The sequence below is a fragment of the Diplotaxodon limnothrissa genome, linkage group LG22 (assembly GCF_057381915.1).
Source record: "Diplotaxodon limnothrissa isolate DT_005_m linkage group LG22, D_limnothrissa_male_GT1.1, whole genome shotgun sequence".
Classification (NCBI taxonomy): domain Eukaryota; kingdom Metazoa; phylum Chordata; class Actinopteri; order Cichliformes; family Cichlidae; genus Diplotaxodon; species Diplotaxodon limnothrissa.
In genome coordinates, this window is record NC_140616.1 from 1,149,136 (window position 1) to 1,162,802 (window position 13,667).

Genomic DNA, 13,667 nt, shown 5'->3' on the forward strand with positions numbered 1-13,667 from the left:
GTCCTGTCACATCAACACCGTGGTGAAAAAGGCCCGACAGCGTCTCTACCACCTCAGACGCTTGAGAGACTTCCAACTGCCCTCCAAGGTGCTCAGGAACTTTTACTCGTGCACCATAGAGAGCATCCTGGCGGGAAACATCTTAACCTGGTTCGGGAACAGCACCATGCAGGACAGACGAGCTCTACAGAGGGTTGTGCGGTCAGCTGAGCGCACCATCCGCTCCGAGCTCCCTGACCTGCACTCAATCTACAGCAGGCGGTGCTGGACCAAGGCCAGGAAGATGGTGAAGGACCTCAGCCATCCCAACAACAGACTGTTCTCTCTGCTGAGGTCAGGAAAGCGATTCCGCTCCCTGAAGACCAACACAGAGAGACTGAGGAGGAGCTTCTTCCTGCAGGCGATACGGTCTCTCAATCACACCACCACACAGTACTGACCCACACATATGGTTCTTACACACACACTGGACTTTCTGGACTTTGTTTTTGCACAACACTGGTCACTATATTCTTCATTTCCAGTTAATACTTGTACAGCTGCTGTTATTGTGTATATATTTATTTATATTTCTTCATACATTCTTATATAGTTCTATATTGTGTATTTTGTTGTACAGTTATTTTATTTTCAACTTTAATTTATATATTTTATCTTATTCTTCCCAGTTACATTTACCCTTCATTCTAATTTGTGTTGTACAGTTATTTCATTTTTAACCTTAATTTATATTTTATTCCTTCCTAGTTAAATTTACCCTTTTTAATTTTTCATATTTATTTCCTATCTTATTCATAGCCTTTTCCTTTTTTGTTTTCTTTAGGTCACGAGCAGTTGTCCAAGCATTTCACTACATATCGTACTGTGTATGACTGTGTACGTGACAAATAAAATTTGAATTTGAATTTGAATTTGAAGTTAATAATTATTACCGACATAGGACAGTCTTGCTGGGGGGTAAATTTTGGGGGTTTGCCAAGCCTACTAGTTGATGGTTGGGCCAGCTGAATGTCTGCAGGTGTGACTCACTCCTCTGAGTTTCCAAGAAGCAACTCGGGAGTAATTTTGCCTTCAGCTTCTTATCTGAAGAGGTTTGTTCTCCCTTTGTTATCATAAAAACATTAGTTCTGTGCATAAGTCTGCCTGCTGTATCTTCATGTGGAACCAATGCAGCATGATTAAACGCCTCGCACAACTTTCATCAGCATTGTGTAATGACTGTCACCTCTGCACCTCCTCGTTCTAATGGAAAAATGATCTTCAAAGGGAAAATTGTCACGGCTGTGCAGGTCACCGGAAATCTGCTGGTGGCTAACAGGAGTCACCACCTCGTCCTCGTGCAGCTGAAAAAAGAAAATGTCCGATATATATATATATATATATATATATATATATATATATATATATATATATATATATATATATATATATATATTTTTTTTTTTTTTTTCTTTTTCTTTTCCTGTTTCAAACATCAAAGAAGTGAAACTAACTGGAAGCTTCGGAGCCACAACCGACTGAATTAGAGCTGATGCGGGAGCAGTCGTCCCAGGTCAGCCTCCTACCTAATTGGTTCATTACCTTTTGGAGCAGAGAGCTGACGGTTCAGAGGAGGACAGAGTTTATCTTTCATGTCATTTGGCAGAGATCGAGGGTGAAAATTGCTCTTTTGTTCCCTTTAATGCTCCTTTATGTAACGAGCAGAGTGAGATTTACAGGAACATGACTCAGTTCTGCTCTGTTTGGACAAGAACAGCTGAAGAAGAGTCTGATTAGGGAAACATTTTGATGATTTGACTTCAAATCTTTTTATCAAAGCAAGAAACTTATAACCTAAACTGATAAAGGCTCTTGTTTTAGTACTGATATAACAACTGGAAGGAATATAGACCTGATGCTGATTTCTTCTTCTTCTGCTCTCACGGTTGATCTTTTTTTACTCAATATGCAAAATGAGAATTAAAGTCAAACTGCCAGTTTTAAAAAACAGTCTGCTAATTACCAAACAAACCTGCAAGCCTGTTAGGCTCGCCCACATGGCTGAAAAGCTCCATGGTGGTGCCAATAAATAAAATCCAATCAGCCTTTTAAAACCTGTGCCTGAGGCTCTGAGTGCAGCTGCTGTAAAGAATGTTTCACTGTTGAGCATGATTGATGGCCCGGTTAAGCAGAAGGATTTCTTAAATCTATAATGGAGTTGATATTGCGTCAATAATGAGCTTTCACTGCTTTAAAAAAATAACATCATCACAGTGGACAGGAGGAGGAGGAGGAGCGTGCCTTCTTCGTCGCTGCCACCGACCTCCCCCGGTCGCCTTGTTTCAGCTTCTCAGCCTGTTCTAATCTTTTCATTTAACCTTTATTAGCTGCAGCTCCGTGAAAGCTCTTTGGCCTACACACACACACACACACACACACACACACACACACACACACACACACACACACACACACACACACACACACACACACACACACCTCACAGGAGATGCACAATGCTCTGCTCTGCGAGTCAACATACACACAGACTTTGTTCTGAACATTTAACAGGCGGCGTGTTTACTGGGGAAACCAGTTGTACTGTATTTCGCCAGTTTGACGAGCTGAGGATCAGACAGCTAAGGCTTGATGGGAACTCCAGAGGACGACGGAGAACGAGGCTCATTCAGGTCTGGTTCAGTGTGGGGCCCCGGAGCTTTGGACGAGGTTGACTTTTTTTTCACAGAAATCTTTTTAATTGCACCTGGTTTGGCTCCTAACCAGCGGTTCAGTCATCTGACTGACTGTTTTGGAACACCTCGGTATCCCCTCAGAGGAGCTGGAGGAGGGGGCTTCGGAGCAGGAGATCTGGGCTAAACCGATGCCCCTGAGTCCCAAACCAAGACAGGCAGCAGAAATGGGCATTGTATTTAAACTAGAGCTGATATCAAACACAAAAGCCTAAAATATTTTAACAGAGAAGCCTGTGGGAGAACTCTCTAACAGCAGTGACGGCGGTAGATTAAAAGAAATGCTTCAGTACCTACAGATATTTTCAGCTTTGACAACTTGATTGTCACCTTCATTTTTAGGTATTTAGCATAAACATGAGGAAAAATTACAGAAAAGTAGTGAAAATACTGTTAGAGGAGTACTACGCCAACGCACACAGACACACACAGACACACACACAGTCCATTTGCAGCCTGGATGAACTGCCGAGTCTTCTCAGTGATCCTCCAAACAGTTTAACTGCTTCACCCCAAGCATGAAACTGTAAGTTCGTCCATCTCGGTGATCATCGTTTCATCAGTGGAGTTGAGCTTTCCTATTCATCCATCCTTTTTTATCCACTGAATGATCCTTTTAACTGCCTTCCATCCCATTCTTTCTCCTCTCTGTTTCTCCAACTGTGAGGTTCCCATCGATGAAGCAGAAGGCTATGGAATCAAAGCCTTTATTCTAAAATAACAAACCCCACCATGTGTGAGTCTGTATTCTGGTTTATGCCCCACAACATGTTCCTGTGTGTGTCTGTGTTCTTGCCATGTGTCAGTCTGCCACCTCTATCTGTGGATGTCCTCCAGCCACTTTCAGTCACCTTGATGTGCTCACATTTACCTTGCAGCTACATCAGCCACTGAAAGAATCGCCTCACCTGACAGACTGAGTGGTGTGTTCAGCTTCAGCTTTTAGCATTCCAGGTCCAGTCTCGACTGTCAAGGAGCCCCAAATAACGATGCTCATGATGTGAGGACATGTGACGCTGTAACCACAGTAATTTTACATCAGCACTCCCAAAGCGCTACACTCTCACAGAACTGGACAGTGTCTGTCTCTCTCCCATTCAAGTACTCAAACGGCGGTGTGTTTGAGTACTTGAGCCTATTTACTTCTGCAAATACTGCTACTCCATACTTAAATCCACCAGTAAATAAAAAAGGAATAAAATGACAACAAGGTCAAAATGATGAGTATTTTCCCCGACAGGAGATCAGCCCTGAGAGCTCTGAGCGCCACAATACCAGAGTCCATCAAGTCCAACAGCAGCTGTGAACTACGTCCTATAACTAAAGGAAAAACATATTTCTGTCACACAGAGAAGTGATTTCTCTGAACATCTCAAGGCTCCAAAGATTTTCTGTTTCACCAATGATAATTGTCTCCTCGTCTCACCTTCCCTGTTTTCTGACCCATGGGAGCTTCCAGCCTGCTGTGACCTCACGGTGTAATTTCCTGTTCAGCCAGCAGCAGGTGAGAGCGAGCAACCCTCTGAGGAGATAACAGTCTCGTCTGCTTCACAGCGTCTTTGAACGCTTCACGGCGGTGTTTGTTTCTTGCGTGTCGGTCTGTGTCACTCCCGGTGTGGCCCCGCTGTAACTCATTATAAAAAACCTTGACAGACACTCACATCTTTGCTCTTTGGTGCTTGCCACCTCTCCTCCATCCGTCCTTAAAGCCAAACCTCTGCTCCTGCTGGTGACAGCAAACATTAAAAGCAGCCAGTTTGATGATTTTCAGCCTTCCTTTTAAGTCGACAGAAGCACAAGCTGAAGAAAAGAAAACAGGCCTGAAGCTGTTGGCATGGCCACCGATGGGCAGAGCAAATGGAGGAGGCGGCAGGAAAGACCGTGTGAGAAACATCTTTTAAAAGCTGCAGGGCTAGCTCCTTTTTTCCTAACAAAGGGAAGGAGAAAGAAGGATAAGGAAAAATGGCTGTGCTGCGGAGGATAGAGACAGGTTTATCAAAGAACATAAAAGATGGTAAAAAAAAGTTGACTGAGTGGGAAGCAGGAACGACCTTTTCTGCTTTTCTAGGTGGAAACAAGCGGCAGCTTTCAAAGCTTGTAGGGTAAATAAGGAGGTCAGTTTGTGTGAATGAATGAAGCAACAGCTGACAGAGGAGGCGGTGCAGCCCTGCAGTCTGACACTAAACAGCCTCTCAGCAGGTCAGTGATGGCCAGTGATGGCTGATGTTGATCACTTCCTGTAGCTTTGTCTCGTGTCTTTGTCACGTGGATAACTGCGACCATCCTCTTACCAAGGACCTTCTATCCTGCCTTGATAGCTTCAGCCTTAAACAATACATAAACTTCCCTACCCACATTAAGGGCCACACTTTGGACCTAGTCTGCTGTTCTGGACTTACCCCCTCCATCTGTACAGCTGACGAACTGCTAATTTCGGACCATCTACTTCTCTCCTTTAATGTTCACATGACCCTCTCTGTAATTAACAATCCCCGTATTATCTCTTTCCGGAATATCAAGAATATAAATCTTGATATCCTTTCCTCTGCTTTTTCTAGCTGCTTGTCTTCTAACAACTTAGCTATTCAAGAGGACCTGGTACTTTTTTATAATCATAGCCTTAGTAGTATTTTAAATTCCCTGGCTCCACAAAAAACCAGAACTGTACTTTTTTCTCGCTCTGCACCCTGGTACACCCCTGAACTCCGGCTACTGAAAGCTAAAGGCCGACAGCTTGAACGTCTCTATAAGAAAACTGGCCTTACTATTCATAAGGATATGTTTAATAACCACGTTCTGTTTTACCAGGAATGTATTAGTCAAACCAAATCTGCTTATTACTCTGCTATTGTCTGTTCAAGTGAGAACTCTACCAAGACCCTTTTCTCACTATTCAACTCTTTTAACAGGCCACCTGATTCTCTCCCTGCTCATCTCTATTCATCTAACTTCTGTGATGCTCTAATGCTATTCTTTATTGATAAAATTCACAAAATACACTTAGACCTGGACCCTAATGCTCAATGTAGCTTCTCTGTCCTAACTTCTCCCCCTTCTCACTTCCTCTCTGTTTTTCAACTTCCATCCTTAGTTGATATTGCTGATCTCATCCATAAATCAAAGCCTTCTACCTGCCAGCTCGATCCTATCCCCACTGTCCTCGTCAAAGCCTGCTTACTCCCTCTCCTTCCCCTCATATCTGCTATTATTCACTCTTCACTCACCACTGGAACTGTTCCTGCTTCCTTCAAAGTTGCTGCTATTACCCCAATTCTGAAAAAAACTGGTCTAGATCCCAACAACTTTAATAATTTTCGTCCTATCTCCAATCTACCATTTCTCTCAAAAATCCTTGAAAAAATAGTTGCTTCACAAGTCCATCTTCACCTAACTGATAATAACCTTTACGAACAGTTCCAGTCTGGCTTTCGTCCTCTACATAGCACTGAAACTGCTCTTATAAAAATAACAAACGACCTTCTTATAGCAGCTGATTCTGGTCTCCTCTCCATCCTTATCCTTCTTGATCTGAGTGCAGCTTTTGACACCATCTCTCATCCCATTCTCCTTAGCAGATTAGCTTCTATTGGTCTCTCTCACACTCCACTAGCCTGGTTTAAATCATACCTATCTGACCGCACTCAGTTCATTCAATTAAAATCCTTCACTTCTCAGCTTTCTCCTTTATCCACTGGGGTGCCCCAGGGATCTGTCCTCGGGCCCCTTCTTTTCATCATCTACCTTCTTCCACTCGGACATATTTTTCGTAAATATAATATTCAGTTCCACTGCTACGCCGATGACACCCAGCTCTATCTCTCTACCAAACCTGACTCTACTCTTCCTCCACCCTCCCTCATCCTCTGTCTAGCTGAACTTAATTCTTGGTTCTCCTCCAACTTTCTTAAACTCAACAGCAATAAATCGGAACTTCTTCTGGTTGGCACTAAACGACTGCTATCCAGAATTAACAATTTCTCTCTCACCATCAATAACTCGCTGGTCCCTATCTCTCCCTCTGTGAAAAGCTTGGGTGTCATTCTCGATAGCACATTATCCTTTAACTCACATATCAATAATATTACACGTGCAGCATATTTCCAACTCCGTAACATTAATCGCCTCCGCCCCTTCCTCACACCTCACGCCACTGCCATTCTCATCCATAATCTTGTTATCTCTAGAATTGACTACTGCAACTCATTATTATTTGGCCTTACACAAAAATCTATCAACAAGCTCCAACGTGTCCAGAACTCTGCTGCCCGTATTATTACTAGGACTTCTTCTACCCACCACATCTCCCCAATCCTGAAGCAACTTCACTGGCTCCCGGTCAAATTTCGCATCCATTTTAAAATAATTCTGTATACATTCAAGGCTATTCATTCTCTCTCTCCACCGTACCTCTCTGACTTATTACAGATGAAGCTCCCATCCCGCTGCCTCAGATCTTCATCTTCTCTTTCTCTCTCTGTTCCCTCTGCTCGTCTGATCACAATGGGAGGGAGGGCCTTTAGCTGCTCTGCCCCTCGACTTTGGAATTCCCTACCCCCGGACCTCAGAAATATTAGTTCATTCTCTCTTTTTAAGTCCACCCTCAAAACTCATCTGTTTAAAATTGCCTATTCTTAAATTTCTGTATGTTTTAACTTTTATCTTCTATTTTTATCATTGTGTATATTTCCAGTTTTTATCTGTTGTACAGTGTCCTTGGGTGCTTTGAAAGGCGCTATTTAAATAAAATGTATTATTATTATTATTATTTACTGCACTGTTTCCAGGTAATGTATCTGCTGTGTGTTAACTGCGCACTCCTCCTCTCCTTTGTAACGATAGCAAGAAATTACACATGAATGTGAAACACCTTGGGCTAAAATTAAGAACTCCTGCAGTTTTTCAATAGAGTTCAAAAATGTGACGTCATGTCTGGGGCTAGCGCGCGGGCTATTTCAAGACAACAGTCACAGAGACAGTGTATGGAAGGTTACTTTTAAAATGTATTCCACTACAGATTACATGTCCCAAAATGTATTTTGTAACGTATCCTGATTACTTTGGATTACTTAATATATGATCATGCTTTTTACAGCTACATGAATGTGATTTATTACTATTACTGAAGGCTACTCTCCACACCAACACCAGCTAGATTCAAATCATAATATAAATGAGTAACAGTAGGTGGACATTAGGTAAGGCTGCACTTTTTGCAGCGATCTCGTATAGAAAACTTTTCAGCGCGTATATAAAACAGGTCCGCGGCTCCGAAGCGTAGTAAAGGGACCTCTGGCTGATACGTCGGGTTCGTGTCGGCTCGTAGCTGAAAACTAGCTTTACTTTGTTGTCTGGGTCACTTTGCTAGCAGAGACAGAGAGAGGCGTTGAAAGGCTGCTGCAACGGGACTTATTGTTTCAGAGGAAAACACGAACACAGTGTACAGTTGAGTCTTAACAGCTTACTCACAGCTGGGCTCGTCAGGCTGCTGTGGTTGTTATTATATTTACATGCTTCCAGCTCCCGTTTCTGCTCCGTGACAGCTCCTACTTTTCCTTTTTCTCCCTCACTCACAGACACATTACGGGTCCATCCTCCCTGCAGCACAGACTACACTGCCCATCAGGCTTTAGGGCAATGCCTGTAACACTTCCTGTTGCCTTCATATTAAATCATTTTTAGTGAATAATTTTTAAAAATATTTCTTCATGTCATTATGCGGGCCACCAGTAGAGGTGACATGGGCCGCGAAATTGAGACACAGACATTAGAGCCTCTGAATGTGTGTTTTGTTTGGGTTTCCACTGGGTGGCTGGTGACTTTTTTTGTTCAGAGAAATTTTCCTGAAGTGAATTCTGTGCACAGAACACACTTTTGTGCGTTAAAACAAACTCGTCAGCCAGGAGTGCCTCTTTTTAGAGACCAGGCTCTTTCAGCTCCGAACCGGCTGTCCAAATTCAGAGGCTGCTTCCACCTGAGGACCTGCCTTCGCGGTCTAAAGAAAGCCGGGTAGTACGTCACGAGCTCCCTCGGTGGAGTGAAACTCGGCCATCTGCTCCTTGCTATCTAAAATATAACCGGGCGCTGGCATAAACTCTCGACCGTCTCACACTTCTGTTTAGTTTTCTGTTTGACGTTTATTCAGCTGTGTGAAAACCCCGCAGGAACCCACCCGAGGGATCAATACAGATTAAATTTTTAATTTGAATCTCAGCCAAACCGATTTACTCACGAACAAATAAAACACAGAAAAAGCCAAACAATAACATTTTTAATTATCAAAGTGACTTATATATCATGTTTAACCCAAGTAGCGAAAGACCGCGGGGGTTTGAAGACGATGTGTTAGCTCAGATATTTGAAGTTCACACAGCTACATTCTCACCTGAAGATATGTTAAAGGTTTTTTTGCGACCCAGAAAGAGAAATAAGAGTGATATTAAAACTAAGTAGCTGCCGCCATTGTTGGAAACTGGAATTGGCTGTGTAAGTGTGCACTCCTGCTCATGTTAAAAAAAAAGTGTTCAAACCCCTAGACCCTGTTACAAGCACACTGAACAAAATATGCAGGGCTGTACCCTAACTTTGTTGGTTTATAGCTCCGGTGCTACAAAGGTTACTCGTTTTGTAGTGCAGACCAAAAAGTAGTAGCACAAGCATGAATTGTGATATTTTTTCACATTATCTAACATTATCTCTTTTAAATATCTAGGATTGTCTTATATACTTTTTTGTTGCTGTTTCTGAGCAGTAATGAAAAAATAAAAGTGCCTTAGCATAGTAAATCAGCCATGGAAAGTCCTTTTCCCACCTGCTCTTGTGTGATGCCTGATTACTGACTGATGCCTGATTGCTCTTCATGCATATGGTACAAACAAACGCCACATATTCCTTTTGGAGTGAAGGTCCTCCGACAAGACGCCCAGCCTAGTGTTTCTGGGTGGAACGCCCCACTGTCAAGTTTCAAAAGAAACACGCCAGTGGAAAGCAACGGAGATGCTGAAGGCCAGACAGTCCAGATCCCCAAGGATCCACAGAAGGGACCAGTGCCATCCAACTACTAGCTGATAACATCGAAGCTCCTGTCAAGCATCATAGTGGCTACGAGTTGTGTAAAGTGCTTTGAGTGCTCAGAAAGAGCAGAAAAGCCTATTTACCATAACAGGACACGTAGAGCCTTTGAAAAGGACAAAGAAGAATGAGGGGCGAACAACATTAGAGGCCAACTTCAAGGCAATTGGACAAGTCACCATCATCACCATGTTTTAACGTGGGAGTTTGTTGATCAGGTCCAGTAAAGGTTTTAATGTTGATCACAGGAACAGTCCTGTTACTTTGGATTGTAGAAACACGTTTTCTTTTACTTTGCCTCACCATGATAGTATACACAAAAACACGCACACACACACACACTTTTTTTCTCTCTCTCTTAAAATATTGTACAAGCAAGTAGCATCTACTGGGGTCAGTACAATTACACTGTAGTTCGACAAGTGAAAACTGGTGGCTGCTACCAACAATAAGTCCCCACACATTCTAAAATATTCAACTTTCTGTGTAATGCTGCCATCTGCTGTATTACATCAAGCTACAGCTGGCCAACATTTGACTTAATGTAACTCATCAAATTGTATTTTGTGGCTCTCAGAGATCAGGAGACTTCAGGTACCAGAGTCAGTAATGAGAGCTGCAGCCAAACAATTTCAACCCAAGATGGCGCCGGTGTCTATGGCTGGCCGTCTTTACTCTCGCCTGCATCTGCCCCTTTGCTCGTTACCCTCTCTACCCCGGCTTCTGGATTTTGGCATAGTACTCTTTATTTTCTTCATATTATGCTCATCAGATGGCTGTGCATTGTTAACATATGACCGGCAAACACTCCTAGACCTCCGTTTCTCCTATTAACAACGCTTCGATCGACACTGGACTTTGGGAGATGCCGCCCCATTACGACCAGACTCCCCCACTAGCTTTCCCTGCCTTACCCCCTTTCAGAAACGATACAGGAGACGCGATAAAAGGAGTGGCTTCCGTGTGCGTATGAAAGCTTACCTTGAAGCATGGGCTACGGTTTATGCATATGCCTATGGGGACTTGCTACGCTCTTTCCATCCAGTCTCCAGTGATCGCCCCGTCACTAAACTGCTTGGCCACCAGTGGATTTGCTCCGTCTCACAGTAAGCTTACTCAGCCCTTCCAGCGGCATGCCTCCCTGCTCCGACCTGGATCGCCTCGTACAGACGTAGTGTCAACCACAGCAACCTCAGTGCCCTGCGACATGCTACTCATGCGGATGCTGCGCCCTGGACACGGATGGCTCTTCAACGTCAGGTCGCTGGTAAATAAGACCTTTGTGTTAAACGACTTTTTCTCCGCCATGAGCCTTGATGCTCTCTTTTTGACAGAGACCTGGATTCGCCCTGGTGAGTCGCTTCCTTTTTCTGAGCTTCTCCCCCCGGACTGTGTCTTTTTTAGCTCTCCAAGGCTTACAGGTAGAGGCGGTGGCTTAGCCTCGGTCTCTAAATGTAAATACCAAGTCCAACAGCTACCCTCTCCTTCCTACCTCAGCTACGAGGCTCAACTTCTGGAGATGACCGCCTCGTGAACGTCTCTGTTTGTTGTGGTTTACCGGCCACCTAAATATAAAAGGGGTTAGGGTTAGGTTAACCCCCTATATAAAAACCCTAACCCTAAAGACTTTTATTCACGAATTTGCTGACCTTCTTGGTTCAGTTATTTTTAAATATGACTTTGTGCTTATTGTTGGTGATTTTAACATTCATATCTATTCATACCGGTGTCACTCCATACTCTCAAGCGACTTATTGACCAATCAAAGACCACCTCTCCTGCTTATGATATCCTTCCATCTCATATAGTCAAGGATTGTTTCAGTGTAACTGGACCCAGCATCCTATCTCTAATGAATATATCCCTACTTGCAGGCTCTGTTCCTTTAGCCTTCAAACACGCTTGTTGTCCAGCCCGTTCTTAAAAAAGGAACCTTGACCTTCATAACAATCTTGGGAACTACAGGCCGATCTCTAAGCTTCCATTCCTGTCCAAAATACTGGAGAGGATTGTTCTTTCACAACTCCCGCCGTATTTGGATGCGAATGCCATTTATGATAAATTTCAGTCTGCTTACAAACCCTGTTATAGTACTGAAACGGCCTTGAGTACTGACCTTACTTTGAGTTTCATTTTGTAAAAAGTGACAAAAAAATTAGCGTCCGCTGTTCACTGCGTGGGAAGAAAACTTCTTTTTACAGCGAAAAAAACCCTAAACCTCCGCGCAAGCACCAAGTGCGCTGCCACGGGAATGTGACATTCACAGAGAAACTCGCGGATTCTTCCACTGACCGCAGCACACCTGCACCAGGGTAAACCTCCGCCTACCCCACTCCTGCTTTACAGGTGAAAATAGAGCAACAGAACCGCTGAGTCTTTGACTTTATTTATTTTCTGCTGTGTTTTACTTGCATCTATTTGAAAGACTGAGTGTAAACACAAAAAATATTTTATTTTATGTGCTGGAATGTGCAGAAAATAGGTTTAAATGTTAAACATATTTCTTCCAGTCAGAGAATGTCTTGATGCATAAAATTAAAAGATTAAAACTAATAAAATAATTTTTAAAAAGAGACTTTTTCATTTGATTACATTTTATATGATGGATTACGTAGAAAACGTAGAATTGGGCTGAAAGATCTATCGCTTTATCACCTGTTCAGGTTGTAAATCATAGTTTTAAAAACTAACTACATAACTAAGTAACTAATTACTAATTACTAGGACTGAGTGCGCTGCCACGGGAATGTGAAATTCACAGAGAAACTCTCTGATTCTTCCACTGACCGCTGCGACACACCTGCACCAGGGCAAGAGCAACAGGACCGCTGAGTCTTTGATTTTATTTATTTTCTGCTGTGTTTTACTTGCATCTATTTGAAAGAGTGAGTGTAAACACATCATCTGATGAATAAACTCAGATGCATCTGAGCTGCCTGCATAAAGGGTCCTTTAATAATTTACACACAGCTTGCCCCGCAAACCATGACAGAAACGGTGAGTTGAGGATTAACAGAAACATCTGGTTAGCTCTTCTTTAGCTTGTCTGCAAAAAATCTGAAATACTGAATGTAAAATTCAACATAATGTTACCGTATTGTGTGTGTATAACCTCTTTTTAAGTTTTGTGGATGTTATACATGGTTATGCTGAGGATGTGTCGGCCAGTTTCTACTGGAAATGCCTTTTGGTTAAACTGTCAGCGAGGAGTTTGCATTTGCACTTTAAATTTTTATATAACTTTAATGCAGATAAAAACAGCTGCTTGTTTAAGTGAAAATACATTGATGTTTTTTTTTCCCCATTGATGGGGGGTTTTTTTTGCACTAATAAAATTGTGGAGTTGTAAAGTATTTTGTCTAGTGTCAATTATATCATTGTTTCAAATTTTCAAATGTATATCCTGATAAATATTTTTGGTCATATCGTCATACATAAGATGAATCACAGCTTATTCTACATTAAACACTAAAGTGCTAATCATATTAAAACAGCAACACACCAACCGAAATGGCAAAGTCTGCTTAGCAGTGGAACTAATTATCATGCTAACTAGCATATCCACGATGAGTGAATAGACCTCTAATAACTCTTAACAACAGTCTACATCACACCATCCATCCATCCATCCATTTTTTTATCTGGGGCCAGGTTGTGGGGGAAGTAGCCCAAGCAGAGAATCCCAGACCTCCCTCTCCTCAGCCACCTCCTCCAGCTTGTCAAAGCAAACACCAAGATGTTCCCAGGCCAGCTGAGAGATATAATCTCTTCAGGGTGTCCTTGATCTGCCCCGGGGCTGTGACATGCCCAGAACACCTCACTCAGGAGGCGCCCAGGAGGCATCCTTGTCAGATGCCTGAACCACCTCAA